General features: G+C 38.0%; 1 protein-coding gene and 1 long non-coding RNA gene across 6 annotated transcripts in view; one reads left to right on the top strand and one right to left on the bottom strand.

Annotated features, from left to right (window-relative positions):
* The window catches only part of GARRE1 (granule associated Rac and RHOG effector 1), a 60,303-nt gene that overhangs the window by 34,636 nt on the left and 9,380 nt on the right, over window positions 1-16,287 (bottom strand). For 2 of the 4 annotated variants that reach the window (XM_042797706.1, XM_032987153.2), the window contains exon 2: window positions 7,676-7,792. The exons of 1 other annotated variant lie outside the window; for it this stretch is intronic. The gene's annotated coding sequence lies outside the window, so the exon portion shown is untranslated. Of the gene's footprint in view, window positions 1-7,675; window positions 8,977-16,287 lie in introns of those variants that run through there. One more of the 4 variants, XM_009975107.3, reaches the window with a different exon arrangement.
* Window positions 1-16,287, top strand: part of LOC116960233 — a 40,925-nt gene that overhangs the window by 21,900 nt on the left and 2,738 nt on the right. Inside the window, exons 4-5 of one of the 2 annotated variants that reach the window (XR_004406276.2) lie at window positions 11,942-12,048; window positions 14,560-14,638. This is a non-coding gene — a long non-coding RNA (uncharacterized LOC116960233). Of the gene's footprint in view, window positions 1-11,941; window positions 12,049-14,559; window positions 14,639-16,287 lie in introns of those variants that run through there. The other variant, XR_004406275.2, reaches the window with a different exon arrangement.

Genomic DNA, 16,287 nt, shown 5'->3' on the forward strand with positions numbered 1-16,287 from the left:
CAATTCTACAATTTCAGTATTCCCGTGTAATCAGCACAGGACAGCTTCTATCTTCAGCATCTAAAGAGATATTTATTTAGAGAGGAAAGTAGAGTTCTCAACACTAGGCATGTGGGTAATGCCACATGTCTTACACTTTCTATAATGAGCTCTCCAATATGCTACATAGAAAATAAACATTCTTCCTCTTGCATCTTTTCCTGAAAAAGTAAAGTGGAGAACGTTCTCACGCTCTCCCCTCCCTTCCCCAATGCTATGGTTCCCCCACTACTCTTGGTGCCTGGACAAAAAGTAGGGGCTCCTTATGAATGTTATGCCAATCTAACTCTTGGCATATTAGGAAAAAAAAATTCTGTTTCATGCTCGTGATACAAGAACAGCATGTTATCAGTCCAAAATATAAACTTTAACCTTGTACTTCATTCTGCAGAAAATAGAAATATTAATGGGAATCACATATAGAAGCTATCAACATTAGCATGCCACAAATAGCAACATTTTATTCTTTCCTTTATGTAATCAAGACCAAAACAGTGTTGTTCATATGCTATTGAATATTTTAAACAGAACTAATATATAGTAAAAAAAAAAAGCTCCAAACTGAACACTGTCCTGTCAAAAGCTGTAAAAAGCTACTGAAAAAGCTCGCCACAACATTTATGTTCTCACTTTAAGGAGTTAATTCTCTAGTTAAGGAACTACTACTAGTTTGAACTATTTGAACTTCCACAGAGAATCAAGCAGACATCTGCATTAGTTGCTCTAAAAATGGCCACATTTGCATAGAGAAAACAGAAATTGCATGAAAATGAGTGAATATGCAAATCAAGTTCACTATTCTTTTTTTAAATGTAACATCCACAATTTTTTGCTTAGATACTTCCCAGAAAATCAGCCAGCTTCATTGATTCCAAGAGACGACTTCCAGCCAAACAGAATTTGGCACTTCCCAGTTTATGTTTTGGACCAACAGAAAGGGGTCTAATCCCCCATCCATCCCATTTGGGATTACTCTGCGAGAAGAGGATGAAACATTTTCCCGGAATCAACACAGGAAATTGAGCAGAGGAAGTAGTAAAATGCACAAGCCTACCACTAGTTAGTTTAGTTACACAATTACCCATACTGTCAGCTTCCTTTCAGCCAACATCATCTACCATCAACATGAATGTTTTGCAATTCATACTGGTTAAAAATTTTTTGCTCAAAAAAAAGAAAGATGTTTCATGCTTTAAAAAGGGTTCTGATCTCAATTTTAAAAACGGCTCACAAAGGTGTTATTTATGAATTCTGTTGTCCTTTCAGTGAATGTGTAATATAACATATATGAGCAAGATGATCCAAAATACCTGAACTAAATTTTTTGAAAGTAACACTTCCAAATACTGTACATTGGTTTTAATTGTATGAGATATAGTCCAAATCTCAGGATGAACTTAACATCACAAGCACCTTTCACGTAAAACAATCAAACATGAAAGCAACTAAATTCAATTAAAGTCCCCAGAAAAGTAGCTCCAAAAGAAACAACCCAGAACAGCTAAATTGCTTATCAGGAAGAAGCCTGAACAAACAAAGCCTATTGCAAGGCCAAAAGGCCAGCAAGCTGCCAGAGCCAAGGGCCTCCTGTCGAGAACACACCAATTCCCTCTCGCATTTAGTTACACAACTCTTGTGCAAAGCCAAAAGTTACTCCACTGTGAAAGTCATCATTCCACTTCCAAGTTCAGCTGTCGCTAATGTGTACATCAGATCCATCACCTGGCCAGGCCAACCAAGGTCCAAATGTGGATACCTTAAAAAAAAAAAAAAAAAAACAACAAATAGCCCAAAAGGTCTTTGACAACTGAATACCAAACTGGGAGCAGCACAGGAGCAGAATGGTAGGGAAAGCCCATACGCTATTTCTAGAAGACCAGTCACCCACTGTCCCCAGCAGCAGCTGGCTCAGAATTACAAAAGTTACCAGCCGAGGACCAAACATCATCAATTTGTGTATCAGCACCTCATGGCACAACTACAAATGTCCTGGCAAAGGAAATCCAGGCTGAGGCCCAAAGCCGAGCGTGCATAACAAGATGGGCTCTGCTGCTTTGCTCACCTTGAGCGCCACACTGGCAAGGGTGAACGCAAGACAACGACAGCAAGGACGGAAGAGACAACAGCAAGGGGTCCTGGAGAACGCAGCACCGAGAGGCCCAACTATGAAAGGTTTCAAACCAGTAGTCTACACAAAAGCACAGACATGGTACTTAAACAGGAGAAATGGAAAGTTAGTCCCAGATGGGGCCCTGTGAAGTAGAGTGTACCAGTGTGCTCAAGGCACAAACGAACCACACCAAAGCTTCATCTGGAGGGAAGAGCCACGGGCTGTGTGTAGAGCAAGAGGTTATTCTTGCTTCTCCTTTCAGATAGGCTACTAATTGTAGGCAAGAATACAAGTGAACCAAGACACATGATGGAAACTCCTCCAAATAAACTTCCCAGGGTCCTCATAGACAAACAGGTTAAGAAAAACAGTCAAGTAGTCCCAGCTGCTTTTGGAAGGGGATTTTGAGACAGACATCAATACAGTATTCTATAGCTTTTTAACTGGGAGTTGATTTGTTTTACACTATCACAAACTAAAGATGGATTACATCTACAGCTATAGAGTGTGTTTAGCATTTACAAAACATATCCATTCAAAAATACTAGAAATTGGAATCCACATACCAGAGATTCAATGTGAAGAATTTTAGAATTTCAGTAACTAATCTCATAACCTGAGAAATTAAATTCTGACTTCAACCACCTCTTCAACACTCTCAATTAATACACTACATCTATACATCTATTAATATTTTTTCTTAAGAATGGTGACTGCATAATATATTCAATCCATCTGTAAAGAGAAAACGCATAGAATTCACATGGGGGCTTTCAAAATTTGTTTGCATTTTTAAACACTGCTCTGGACATAAAACTTTTCAGAATAATACAAGAGCTGAAACTATGTCTTGAAAACTTCAGAGTCGACAAGAACAGCCATCTCCAAGTAATGCTGACTGGCAGAAAATATGCATTAATCTCTGACATCAACTAAGTTATTTTGCACCTGTAATTTCTTACCAACACATCACAAACACTTAAAGCACGCAAAAGCTTTTATAGGGGTTGACAAGGACCATTATCTTCACCACCAGGGCAAACGAGGCTCACAGTTTCCCTGGGCTGGCCACGGGCAGCTGTCAGGACACAGGCTCACAGCAAGAGCCCCTGCACCCACAGGGAGAGGACCCATGTCCGGGCAGCTCAGCCTGCCAGCAGGCAACACACATCACCAAATCCCCACTGCTCCTGTCCAGGTGCCTGTATTTAGGCTACAAAGCCAGAAAGAACAAACAACTTCACTCTTCGAGGCTGGTAGCCTTTTTAACAGGGAGGGCTGCAGCCACTAGAAGATCTGGGCACCTCCTGTATGTGGTTTTCCAGGGGCTTTTGGTGGTGGTGGTTTTGGGGGTTTTTGTCATCCAAGTTGTAAAAATCTCCTATTAGAGGAGGACAGGGGGAGAACGGGGAAGAGAGACAGAAATAGCCTGTTATACCAATATAATTTTAGTTCTTGTCAGCTCATGAATTGCTTATTGGGATTCCTTCTTGGCTGCTTGCCCAGAACAGTTGGGAGGAAAAAAACAAAACAAAACGAAAAAAGTATGCAAGCCAATCCTTAGTGAAACCATGAAGCTCCTGCTGGAAACCTCCTCCCCTTCCAGGGTCTCCCCCTTCCTCATCCCAGCTCACCAGAGCCTCCGGCCCACTCTCCTAGCTACTCCAGGGTTAGATGGGTGTCAATAGCCACAGTGATAAAAGCAATTCAGTGTCTTCCCTCCTACCAGCTGGGGACCATCGCTCACAGAACATCCTCTACAGGAAACATGTAGTTAGTATAATTTAACTAGAATCATCAACTTGAGCATCCTATTTAAATGTATATAAATCTAAACAGACCAACTTATTAATACAAAATTGATCTCATTTACCATTGAAGCAATTACAAACAGAAGCATGGAGATTTGTTAAGCCTGAGCAGAAGGCTCCAGCAACTTGGTTTTATTAACTCAAAGGCCAATTTCATTGATGCAATATCTACCTAGTATTTATAGACAGTCTCTGAACTAATTTATTGTGTCTTTAGAGTTTTTTTCTCTTCAAAATGATCCTTCTTAAAACAAAGGTAGTAACTTACTTGTGCCAATTTGTGCCTTCTGCACTTATACTGAAAAATCCCCTAGAGGCACATCTATGCTAGATGCCCTAAATGACAAGCAAAGACAAAAATGCCCCCATGCCCTGCCCAAATGCACAAATTACCAAAGACTCTCATGAAAACCAGTTGGGAACAGAAAGAACTGGAAAATGCTGAACACCACCAAATTTCTGGACCTAGGTAAGGACTAAGGGTCCTGGCTGCTCAGCACTATACCACCTCGCTTCCAATCCTTAACCCTCCAGAAAAGCATCTATAACCCTGAACTGTAAAACTACATTCCCTATAAAATACACATGGAAGGTAGGTATCTCCAAATCAGATTCAGAGTTGTCAGTATACTGAGCTGGATTTTTCCAAGGCAGAGCCTACAGTGCCTCAGGAGACTTCTTACATTTTGTTTGAAGTAAAACATGTAACACACCAAATAGCATTAATTCAAGTCTCAGCAATAAGGTAAGACAGCAAAAGGAAAAGCTGGTGAAAGGAATGTGTTAAACCAGACCTTTCAGACTTGGGTGCCTCCCTGAACGTCAAAAATAGATGCCTGTGTCAGATCAGGATCACTGTTTCAATCCTCCCTTGGCAGTAGGTGCTTACGTTACCTATTTTGAAAGCAGCACCAGTTCCCTTCTGAAAGAGAATTGTGGATGCAGAAGAAGAGAAAAAGAAAATAAAGTCCATTCTTTTGATACAGTAGCCTAACAAAGCATTTGCACACAGCATGAGAAATTCCCATGCAATGTGACTGTCAGCCAGAGGAGACTCAAGACGCCATCTCTCATCTCCCAAAAAGGTGCACTGAACAAGCACACTCTTTTGCTCTCATGAGAACTGTAAAACGTGCTCAGATGAAGAAAAGACTCGTGGGACCACAGCAAGAGACGAACAGCACCAACTTTCTGTAGAAAACACAGCTCTGCCTCCCAGAATAGATCACCTACAGAATTCTTTGATTCTGGCCACTACCTGCAGGACTGCTTGGGAAGAGACAGCTGCTCACACTGAAAGCCAGCCACTTGCACCCAGCCATTAGCAAAAACACACTTTTCTTCAAAATAGCGTAAAGAACTGAAGGCCGTGATTTCAAGGAAGGGACGGAGAGTTGACAATTTCTAGAAAAGCCTCAAGAATAAGTTAACGTTTATTCCTATAAATGGCCCTTTTCAGCCACAGGTGTCACTTCCTGGTGAAGGGAAGGCAGGAAAAAAAAGGCTGAATTAGAGAAATATTAAATTAAAGCATACGTGCAACAGGAATATTACTTGGTCAGGCTTATGCATCATGATCCAGCTATGGCCATTTGAGATAATACCCACCCACAGGTTCCCAAATCCTTTGCTGCAAACCCACCCAGCACATCCCATATGAACGTCAAGTCTTTTTAAGCTGCAGGGGAAGCCACCTATATGAAGACTGTTGTTCTTCACTCTGTCACTCCTGATTACAGTTTCATTTCTAAACACAGTAAGCCTAAAGACTCTAGGATGGTATTCACTTATTAAAACTTAACAGAGACTAGATTCATTATGGATAAATTTATCAACTCATACATGGAAACACAATCCTAGCCTCAAATACAAAATGATGGGCTCTGGCCTGATCATCACCACTGAGGAAGATTATCTCAGTGTTACAACTGACTGTTTTTGCTAAAATGTCAGCCTGATGCTGAACAGTTAAGTCAGAAGAATAAACATTGTGTTACAAATTATTAGCAAAGGAATTTGAAAGCGAGCAGCAGCTTTGGAACGCCAGAAACATAATTATGCCACTGAATAAATCCATGGTTTACCCACACTTCAAATTCAGCATGCAGTTTTGGTCTCCTTATCGCTCTTTCTTCCAGAGAGGCTCATTTTGCTGACTAAATAGACAAACCACAGGCTCAGGAAATCCTATATGCAGCAAATCATTGACGACAGAGTTTTAAATGAGTATAGCCCACAAATTCACCCTGTTCTTGCCTTTCCCTAGGTATCCATTTATAACCTCCATGGGATAAAGAAAGTTGAGCTGAATCAATTTTGAAGACTGAATCAGCATGGCCACTTTTACCTTCTTATTCACTCCAACTTAGTGATCACTGAAAGCAGTATATCACAATGACATACTGTTTACAGCTGCTCTAGAAACAGAAACATTTCCTCATCAATAAATCAGCTGTTAACTTTTAGACAAGGCTTCCAGCCATTTTGCTGCTCTTGCAAACATAGACACTATATTTCATAAATGCCACAGTACTTACACTTATTAGCATATACACATTTGAATTTTTCCACTGAAATAAACATCCCTAAACCAAATTTCCAGACTGTTTTAATTGAGTTTGTGATGCTATGCAACTTTAAAAAGAAAACCCAAACGCAGAGTAGCTTTGGTACATATTTTAATTATTTTAGTAGTGTTAGACAAAAGTAGTATTTCAAAGCAGTGAAAATTACAATCATCTACACATTTAAAGCTCTTCTATCAAGAAGGAAGTTGACTACTGGAAACATAAAACACATTATGTACAGAAAATCCTGTAAAGCCTTTATGTGATTTTTCTTCCTTTTTTTTTTTTTTTTTTTTTTTTTTTTTTGCCTGTTTGCAACAAGGATGATGAAAGCTTTCAAAACATTTGGAGTAACTCATCACCAACAATCTTTCTTTTCCCAAATTACTATGCTTCTTCTGAATTCTCAGCACTTGCCACAGAATACGTATACAACATTCTCTTGATACTAGACTACATCCAAAGAAAGAAAAATGTGTTTTCTTAGTTGCATTAAATATACCAATCCTAATCCACTCATAAATGAAGAGGCTACTATTAGCATATATTTCCACATGCAAACTGTTCACCTTTTCATATTTAACAAGTACATTACCATACTATTTATTTGTGACCAAAATTAAAACCTAATCCAATATTTACTAATAATTAATTTCTTCAGTACACAGTGGAAGCTTTATCTGTCTTAATGTTCGCCTTCTCCCCCAACTCATTCACTGAAAGTCTCCTACTTGAAAAGTATTAAGTACTTTGAAATTATATGAATTTCATTTCCAAAAATAAGAAACAGGAGTACACGTCAGAAAAACTGACGTCAGCACATACACTTACTGTCTCATGACAGTTGCATCCATGTGCTTTTTTGTTGTCTAGCTAATACATAGATTCATGGCTCCTGCGTTCTGAGAACAGACTTTCCAAACATTTTATGGGCTTACAGTATTTGAGTAGCAGTAGATTCATCACTGAACAGCTGGAGTTTTGCCCAGGAAAACAAACTATATTCTATAGTGAAAAGAGGGACATGATGATTAGGCCTTTCATATCCCTCGTGTTGAAAATTATGGAATTATCAGAAAACTGTAATCATGAAAATGTTAAACTAAGGAGAATGTATTTTTACAGCAAATGAACATAATTATGTTTACCATATTTGGGCCCAGAGTTGGCTGGCAATTCAGTCTGTATATAGACAGCAGTATCTGATTCACTGTCACAGGATATGAATAAACCAGAGCAATCCAGTGTGAATAACAGTCTCCCTCCTGTAACAAAACCAAACATTAGTGCGTACATAATACTCCAAAACCATCATACAATACTACTGTAAATAGCAATTTCATAAAAACTAGTAGTTGAAGAGTTTTAACCTTAATTCTAAAAATCATTCTTGAACTAGACCTTTGTAACAGCAGACTTCTGGAATTGACAAAATGCTTTAATTTCTAACAAACCTATGGTTGTTAATGTATTAGATTATGTAGAACTAATTTCTGTAGTTGACAAAGAAACGTTGATGACAAGTAATATGAGATCATAACGAGTAAAAGAAGTAGAAGTGTAGCATGCATACTTCATAACCTTTCCTCATTTTTTCTAATCAAAAAAGCTGCTCGTGTGTCTTGGGCAAAGCATTCTCCTCCTCATTAAGAACAGAATTTATAAGTCTTTATTAAATATAGATGAGATTTTTAAAATAGCACTAACTGATTCTGCATAGTTGGGGTCACAACATAATAAGATCAAATATAGCATCCTTACAGTTTATAAATCTCTAATACAAATCAAAAGTGAAAATTATAGTCAAATCTTGCCAACTGTAACCCTTCCCCCTTCAAGAATACCCAAAACTTAGCGCTTATCTACTTGTTCTGCCTCCTTTACACAGCAGACAACTTAAGCCTCCCCTGAGTTGCTCCATCTTCTGCAAATGCCATTAACAACTGGTTCAAACACAAGTTAAGCACCAGAGACAAAAGGATTCTCCTCTTGCGCTTCTTCAGCAAGCCCCTGTGTTCCAACAACTATCACCCCACCTTCACCACACGGCAACCGCTTACATCTTTGAGACTCCAGTATCTACTGCCTTCTATTAGCTGCTTCAGTAATCCTGCTTTCTATTTCAGTCCACAAAATAATTTGCTGACTTTTATCCACACAACATAAATGCCAAAACAGGCCACAGGTCAACTTAAAATCAAAAAGCTGCAGACTGAAGGCTGAGGAATGCTACAACACTCCTAAATCTTCACCATCCACTCCTTACACTGACAAAGCCATAAGAAATTTCTGCTTTTTTGCATTTTCTATGTTCTTCCTAGGAAGACTACCTTGATTGAAGTTATTTTCCTTTTATGAAAAGCAAAAGATTGTAACATTTCAACACTCTTGTTTTCCTGCTTCTTTAAAAACAGAGCTAACACCCTTAATAATGAAGGTTAATTTCTTTCAATACAAATAAATTTACACATTTGGAAAATCTCATTTTTTATATGTAGTATAGATGCTACCAAGGAATATAAATAACTTCACACAAGAGCTACTTGCTAACAAATGCATACATCAAATTCTACCGGCACATCTCAGCAGCATGCATAGCTTTTCTAGCTTCCAGCTTTAAGCTGCTACATTAAGTATACAGCATGGAAAGGCATACAACAGTCAAACTGATGTTCAGATAAATACTGATGTGATTTGACTGATACAATGTGATTTTTCCTTTAGAAAAACACATTGTTCTTGGGTTAAAAATTATTCCCCAAAGAACTCTCCATGTATTTCCCAATAAAATTATCGTTTAATAATTATCAATCATAATTTATAACACAGAAAGCACAGTCAGACCTGAAAGCAGAAGTACTGATTGTTTTACATGAACAACTATGCCCTCAATCACGGGCATGATTTGTCACCAGGTTATGTGCCAAAATTTCTGCACTGAGTTGTGCAAGAAATTTACCCAGCAGGATACAATGGGATATTTATGCTGGTATAACACATCTTGAAAGATAAACAGATGTCATGTTTCAATCCATAAAACAAATTAACACGATGTGATTGATTTATTCAGTAGAAATCAAACATCCATAAGCAAACCTGAAGATTTAAGCTTAAACTTATTAGATCTTTCTGAAAAGTCACGTGTTCCCCTCTGAAGCACCAACAGTCCAAGATACCACACACATGCAGCAATAGAAGACCCTAACCTCATACCTAATTAAGTACATGCAATGGTGTATCTCAATATTCAATAACAGAGCTGAATTTTCCTCACAAATGAAGACTGGAAGGAAGCATTTAAAATGTTAAGTGGTACCTTCTGATGTGTCAATTAGACTTAAAAATTATTATCAACATGAGAGACTAGACTAACATTAAATGATGTTTAGGCAATTTAAGCCATGCTGACAGTCCTTCCCAGTAACTTAGGTTGACAAAGGGCTTTCTGCTGCAGAAATTGCAACACAGTAAAACTCTGCCAGCCATAAGACACTGCAAAGATGCCAAATGCATTTAAGCAATGTTTCAATATCAGCTGATGGATCTATTACAGATCTGGCCAGACCCCTTTCAGACATATTTCCTAAGTATTAGATTTAGAAAAAACAACCTTTCGCCACCCGGACTGTTTGTGCACAGGGCATGCTGACAGCCAGGACCACCCCACTGGTACCAAGCACTGCCCATGACTAATCTGGCACCAGCACGATGGTAAGAAGGCTACAATACACAACAGTAAGTATCAAGGCAATGCCTGGTAATTTCGACTTTATATACCACTACAAAGCTCCCCCAGGCACCATTTTTAGCCACTGTTGGATTTCCTCCCTTCTCCCCATCCCCCAACCAGGCTCCAAACCTTGAAGTAACCTTGTTCTGTTCTCCCCCCAGAGACAGCTCCATGCCTGAAACATAACCTCTAATCTTATTTTCTATTTCTAGCATACAATTCACGACCCTTATCCCAATTTTTTAAATTAAATATCCTCCATGTTGCAGACTCTGCTTCCTATACTCAGGATAGCGCACAGAGTACGTCAGAATTTATAAGCATATGTTTCTTGTTGAGGACAATTTCACATTACTTTTAAGAGCATTAAAAACATAGTATTTATGCAAGATAGGTTTAAAAGCCTTCTCTGAAAAAGAGGTTTTCAATACTACTGTCATTACTCCACTGCAATGAAACAGCTTTATTTGTTAGGAAGTTTAGATAAAAACTTTAAAATACGACAGATCTACACTTCGGGGTAGTTCGCAAAAGCAAAGCATTAACTTCCAGCAATTATCAATGCTTGGGGAGTATCTGTGGACATTAAGCTAAAGTCTTACAAATTACAGGGTTTTATTACAAAGCAAGTCTTCTCATCTGACACCATCTATTTATGATAAGGACTCTGCTTAAACTTATGTTTTTGCAACAACAAAATATGTCATTTGTTTGCCATTGATTCTGTAACATTTCTAACACAAAACAAATTATAATAAAAACGGTGTACTGGATCAGATGCCCATCTAGGCAGTGGTCAAAATGTATACCTTAATTGATTAGCACTCTCCATAACCCTCTTCCATATTTTTATCAGTTATACCCAATTTGTACAGTTGCTAGGGCAAAATGTTCCTCCACGCACAAATTCTCCCACAAAAGCACTTGGATATAGAACAGCTCCATGAAGAATGAAAAAATACTTTTCTGTCTCCCAAGTGCTGAAAAGGAAGAAGTTTCCAGGTTGTGACCCACGGCTGGAGGTTGCAGTCTGACACAGCCGTGCCCTCTCAGAGCTGCTCTACACATCTGCGTTTCCATCACCCACATGCTAGCCCTCTTTCACCTACCCCAAAATAAGCTTTTTCAGTCCCAGAAAACACCTGCCCATGGAGCGTGGAGGGAACGTCTGTCACTGTTCAGCTGGCTGTGTGCTTACCCTGCAGAGAGGAACTGATCTGGACACTGTGCATTACTGAATACCTTCACTTACACACAGTGGAAGTTAGAAAAAAACGTGAATTCCTATATAACCACATAGCAAAATATTTATATTGCTTATACCAAGCTAGTATCTAGCCTTTCAGAACAAGTCCAACTATATTGAGGTGACTTTCTGTTGATTAATCAGAAAATTAGTCAGCCTAGGATGCTAATAGCAAAGAAATTGCCCCAAGTATTTCACAAAATTACTTTCTGATTTGTATTTTAGACAAAAGGAGTTATGGGACAATTTGACCACACAAAATCAGGAAAAGAAGGAATAATCCTTAACTAAGATATTAAGTGTTGTGACATATTTTGTTAAATTTATGTATCTCTTATCATGTTTTACAATAAATACGGTTTGTTTCACATTGGTCTGCACAGGCAATTCTATTAAATACCGTAAGTTTGTTCTGCTTTCTCTCTCCCACTCCTTCAGCTTCCACCCTAATCTCAGCAGAGGACCATTTTAATTTATTGGTAGTTCCACAGAAATTGAATAGTGCAAGTGGGAGGACAGCCTCTAGCAATTAAGAATAAAAACAGGTAAGTGAACATAAATTAGACTAGAGAAAACCAAGTGTGAGAACTTTTTAAGGTAGCAGAGCTGGATTTTGAAATGGACTGGAAAATAGTAAATATAGAAATTGTGAAGTCAAGAGTCATCTCATCAACATACTTATCTGATCAATTTATACTATGAAGCAAAAGTCCGCACAGTAACAGGAACGGTGCAATCACAAGTAGCCTGACATGAGATTCATTCTTAGGTGGCTACCAAGGAAGTAGCAATACTTTTTTTTTTTAAGTAAGGAAAGAAAAATTACATTATCAGCATACATTCTAATTGCAATTCAGGACTGCCTTTCCCTCAGAAAAAAACCCCGATGTTATAAAAACATATTTTGCATGGTAACTTCATTGAGTCTTAAGGGTCAACATTTGAAAGCTTCTCCACCCCACCCCAAAATGAGGACTAAAAACATCTCAAAAAACCTCACTGAGATTCTCCTGTCAATGAATGACAGCCACAAAAATTTATCATAGCAATAGGAAAATATTCGCAATTACGTTTTCAAAAGGATACTGTTATTCCAATGGAAAAAGATTATCACACCACTACTGTCCAAAACCCCAATTATTTCCAAATATTATATTCATTAAGCATTTTATTACTGTGGTCTCCATAAAATACATAATTAAAGAATGTAATATTGCTTGTCAATGTAAATATAATCTTTTAAGTGTTCTCCCCACAGTCTCTGCTTTTAGTATGAAATTTACAGAAGCAGTTCTCAAGTGCTCAGTGAGGTCAATACTGAGAAGGTCTTTTTCAAAACAGTTTCCACTCCCATCTTTCATGGACCTGTGGGAACACAGTATAGGTGATTTTAGTCACGTAAGAATATTCTTCGTTGGTCATAAAGAATGAAAACCAAGTATGTACCAAAGTAAACCTATACTTTCCACCATTTTAAAATCCTTATTTCACTGGGAAAGGGCTCCTGGAGTACAATCACTGATGCAGGCTGGAGATGCATGATAATTTGTGTCCTAATTCTGGATAAAGCATGCAGTAAACATTCTACTAAGTCAAAACAACCCTTTAAATATACAACACTTTACATGAAACATTCAAATTACTCAACAAGCATCTGATAAAGCATTTAAACTCACTGAAAATGTAGGGATTTTTCTTAAACTTCTGAAAGGAAATCTGAGAAGGATTTCTGAAAAATAACACCTTCCACTTAGAGCCCACCAGCATCATCAGGTGAAGTCAACGTAGTACTAACAGCAATACTGTTACTACTGATGTCAGTACTGGAGCTTAAAGAAATGAATGCTGATCATCATAATGGCTGATTAATTGCTTTGGTATTTAGCAATACAGTTAATAAATTAATCTTACAATTCAGTTTTAAATATTAATTATATTAACATGATCTAGTAAACACATTTAAGATAAAGTGAGTGACCAAAATGGACCACATGTGCCTTCTGACTCTCTGCTGCCTACCACAAACTTCCACAACGGATCTGATTGAGCCCCCATGCAGCCTCCCTGCCAGGGCAGCCTGCAGCCTGCTGTGAACCCCACCTTCCTGCGAGAAGCCAGACACTGCTGTAGCTAACACTCAGCTTCTCAAGAACCACAGATCTTCTGTCTGAACACAGATCTTGTCTAAGGCATTCCCACATATTCACTACTTTTAAGTTCTTCCAACCCCAGTGGCACTGTCACACAGTGGCTACGGCTCAGCAAGACTGATTTCGGACGGAACTCAACGCCCTTTACTACTCCGTAATCACTATTATGGAGACAACGCCTTGCACACATCTCAGGAGGAGGTACGCAAAACTATTGCTCAGGCAACAAGTTCATCTTATATCTTCAAGATGAACAGCACAGTAATAGACCCCACAGAAAAATTAACTGTTTGTAAAGAGCCCTGCTGCTAGACCCTAAGATCTAAGGCTCAAACGTCCCCTACCATTCTTCACTATGTTCTCTATTTACAGATAATACATCTTCTTCCATATTTTTTCCCCGTTAGGCAAGCTCTGACAAAAACCTCAACTTGTGTGTACTCTGCTCCAGAATTACTGATGGCAGCAGAAAGTGCAAATCACTACTGTGCAACCAAACAAAACAGCTAACATGCTTTTACAGGAAGGATTTCAATCCATTCCTGTTCTCCAAAGCATGATATAGGAAAAAAACTATACAACTGTGTTCCTATTGCTACTAATATTCTTGCCTCCCAAAGCTCTGTAAGGATCTTGCTCTATTTCTAGAGTTATTCTGTTAGGCAATTATAACCTCTATATTCTGCATAAGCCAACAATATATATATCTGTAGAAATCTGTCAGGGATTACTACAGTGAATAAACACTGGCATGCTACATTTATTTTTTGCATCTTCTTTTCAAAGAAGCTATTATAATACCAAGTCTGCAGTTCCCTGCAATTTTTGAACACCAAAAGTGTGTTACTTTCTTGCTTTCAATTCAACAACATTGGTCCTATTTTCAATTTTTTTTCTTACTTTCAGATTCACTCCAGCAAGCTTAAAACCCGCAGTATTACAGATGTATCCTTACTACACACCAAGGTAGTTTGTTTTTATCCACAACACAAAACATATATTTCCTGCATACACCTAACAATACCTGGTATGTGCATATTACATGATGTATGTTCTTAGGGGATTTGAATTTCAATTAGTCATTTTCTCAAAATTTCCATTCTAGAAACAAGTAATGACCTTCCTCCAGAGTCCAGTAACACTATGCAGCTGGAGCAGATCATGCCACTTTTTGCATTTATTATTTTATTAGGAACAATGTGTACTACAGTCAGAACTAGGACTAACCACAGAGTATTATTTGGTATATGAAGGGATTCTTACCCTCAACTACCACTCATGTATTGCTGTGCAGCAGGTGAGCTTAAGAAGTGCTTCAGCTGCGCAGACACTAGCACTCATACCAAACTGAGTTTAGAACAACAGGAAATCTTTCGCATTTTCAGCGCGGCAGATTCTTCTCCCAATCTTTCAGCTAACATTCCAATCCTCACTGTGTAACACATACAAAGAGGAGAGTTTTGAATGTGAATTAAAGTGTCAAATGGGAAAAAAGCAGTAAAGGTAGGGAAAAAAATAATCACAGGAAGAAGAGAAAAGGAGAGCGAGTGAATTCAGCAGCATAACATTATTAGATAATTGTGGGCTTGGCAATGAAACTGATGGTTTTATTTACATCATATCAATATGCTAATATTCAAAATTGAACCATATTATAGGGCTCAAATGCTATTAGTAAGGCATGCTGCTGCTTTTTTTGAGTTGCTGTATTCCTATCAGCAAATAATTTTAAATAGTGTAGCCACTTGTAAAATGAAGTCTTATCTTCTACAGCTAACGTATTATTCTCTGTCTGGAATAGAAAATTCTTCCATGGACAGCTTTTCATGTATTTCAGGTGATTACGCTGGCATTTCTTGGCCTCTGAAGTTGAAACACAGACTCCACTTACATAGACATTTCTTTGTCTGTATTTTAGACAAAACAGTGGATTTTTATTGGTCAGAAGTAATACTCATTCACTACCAATAAAAACTATCTCAATGTTATATTAATCAATCACCAGATTTGGACTGTTTCAGATGGAATACTTTCCTCACAACACTGTCTTTTGGACAAGATAGTATTTGCCTGTGACAGTGTAAAGTAAGTGAAAGCCAATGATCTATAGGTCTTAAGTCAATGATGTGATGTAAAAGAAGCAGAAACACACCCACCTCCCCCAACACAAACCTTTAGAGAAAGGTAAATAAGGGATAAGAAGTCTACTAAGTCAACACTGCTTTGAGGCGCGATCAAATTTTTTGCATGCTACCAAGCACTACAATCAATATTCACACATATCTAGCCACATAGTATTTGCTCCAAGTCTACAGTTCCAAATTACACCACTTGAACTTTGCTCGCATTAGTATTCATTTTAGAGAAAAATATTTAGCATAGACATAGCATGCAAAATGCCCTGCATTCATATTCTAATTTATTCCTCAACACACTGAGCAACTAGATCAAAATACAGCATACCTTCCTATCTATGCTTGTAATTATGAGGACTGTATCGCTTACCAAACCTTAAGTTAAAATGAAAAAGAGCGTAATTATGTAGTGAAGAAAATTTCATAAACTATACTTACCCTTGTTTTTCTTGATATGTGATTTAATGTGCAGTGAAAAACAACCAACACTGCAGAGATG

This window comes from Tyto alba, unplaced genomic scaffold (genome assembly GCF_018691265.1).
Source record: "Tyto alba isolate M040663 unplaced genomic scaffold, T.alba_DEE_v4.0 Super-Scaffold_26, whole genome shotgun sequence".
Lineage (NCBI taxonomy): Eukaryota > Metazoa > Chordata > Aves > Strigiformes > Tytonidae > Tyto > Tyto alba.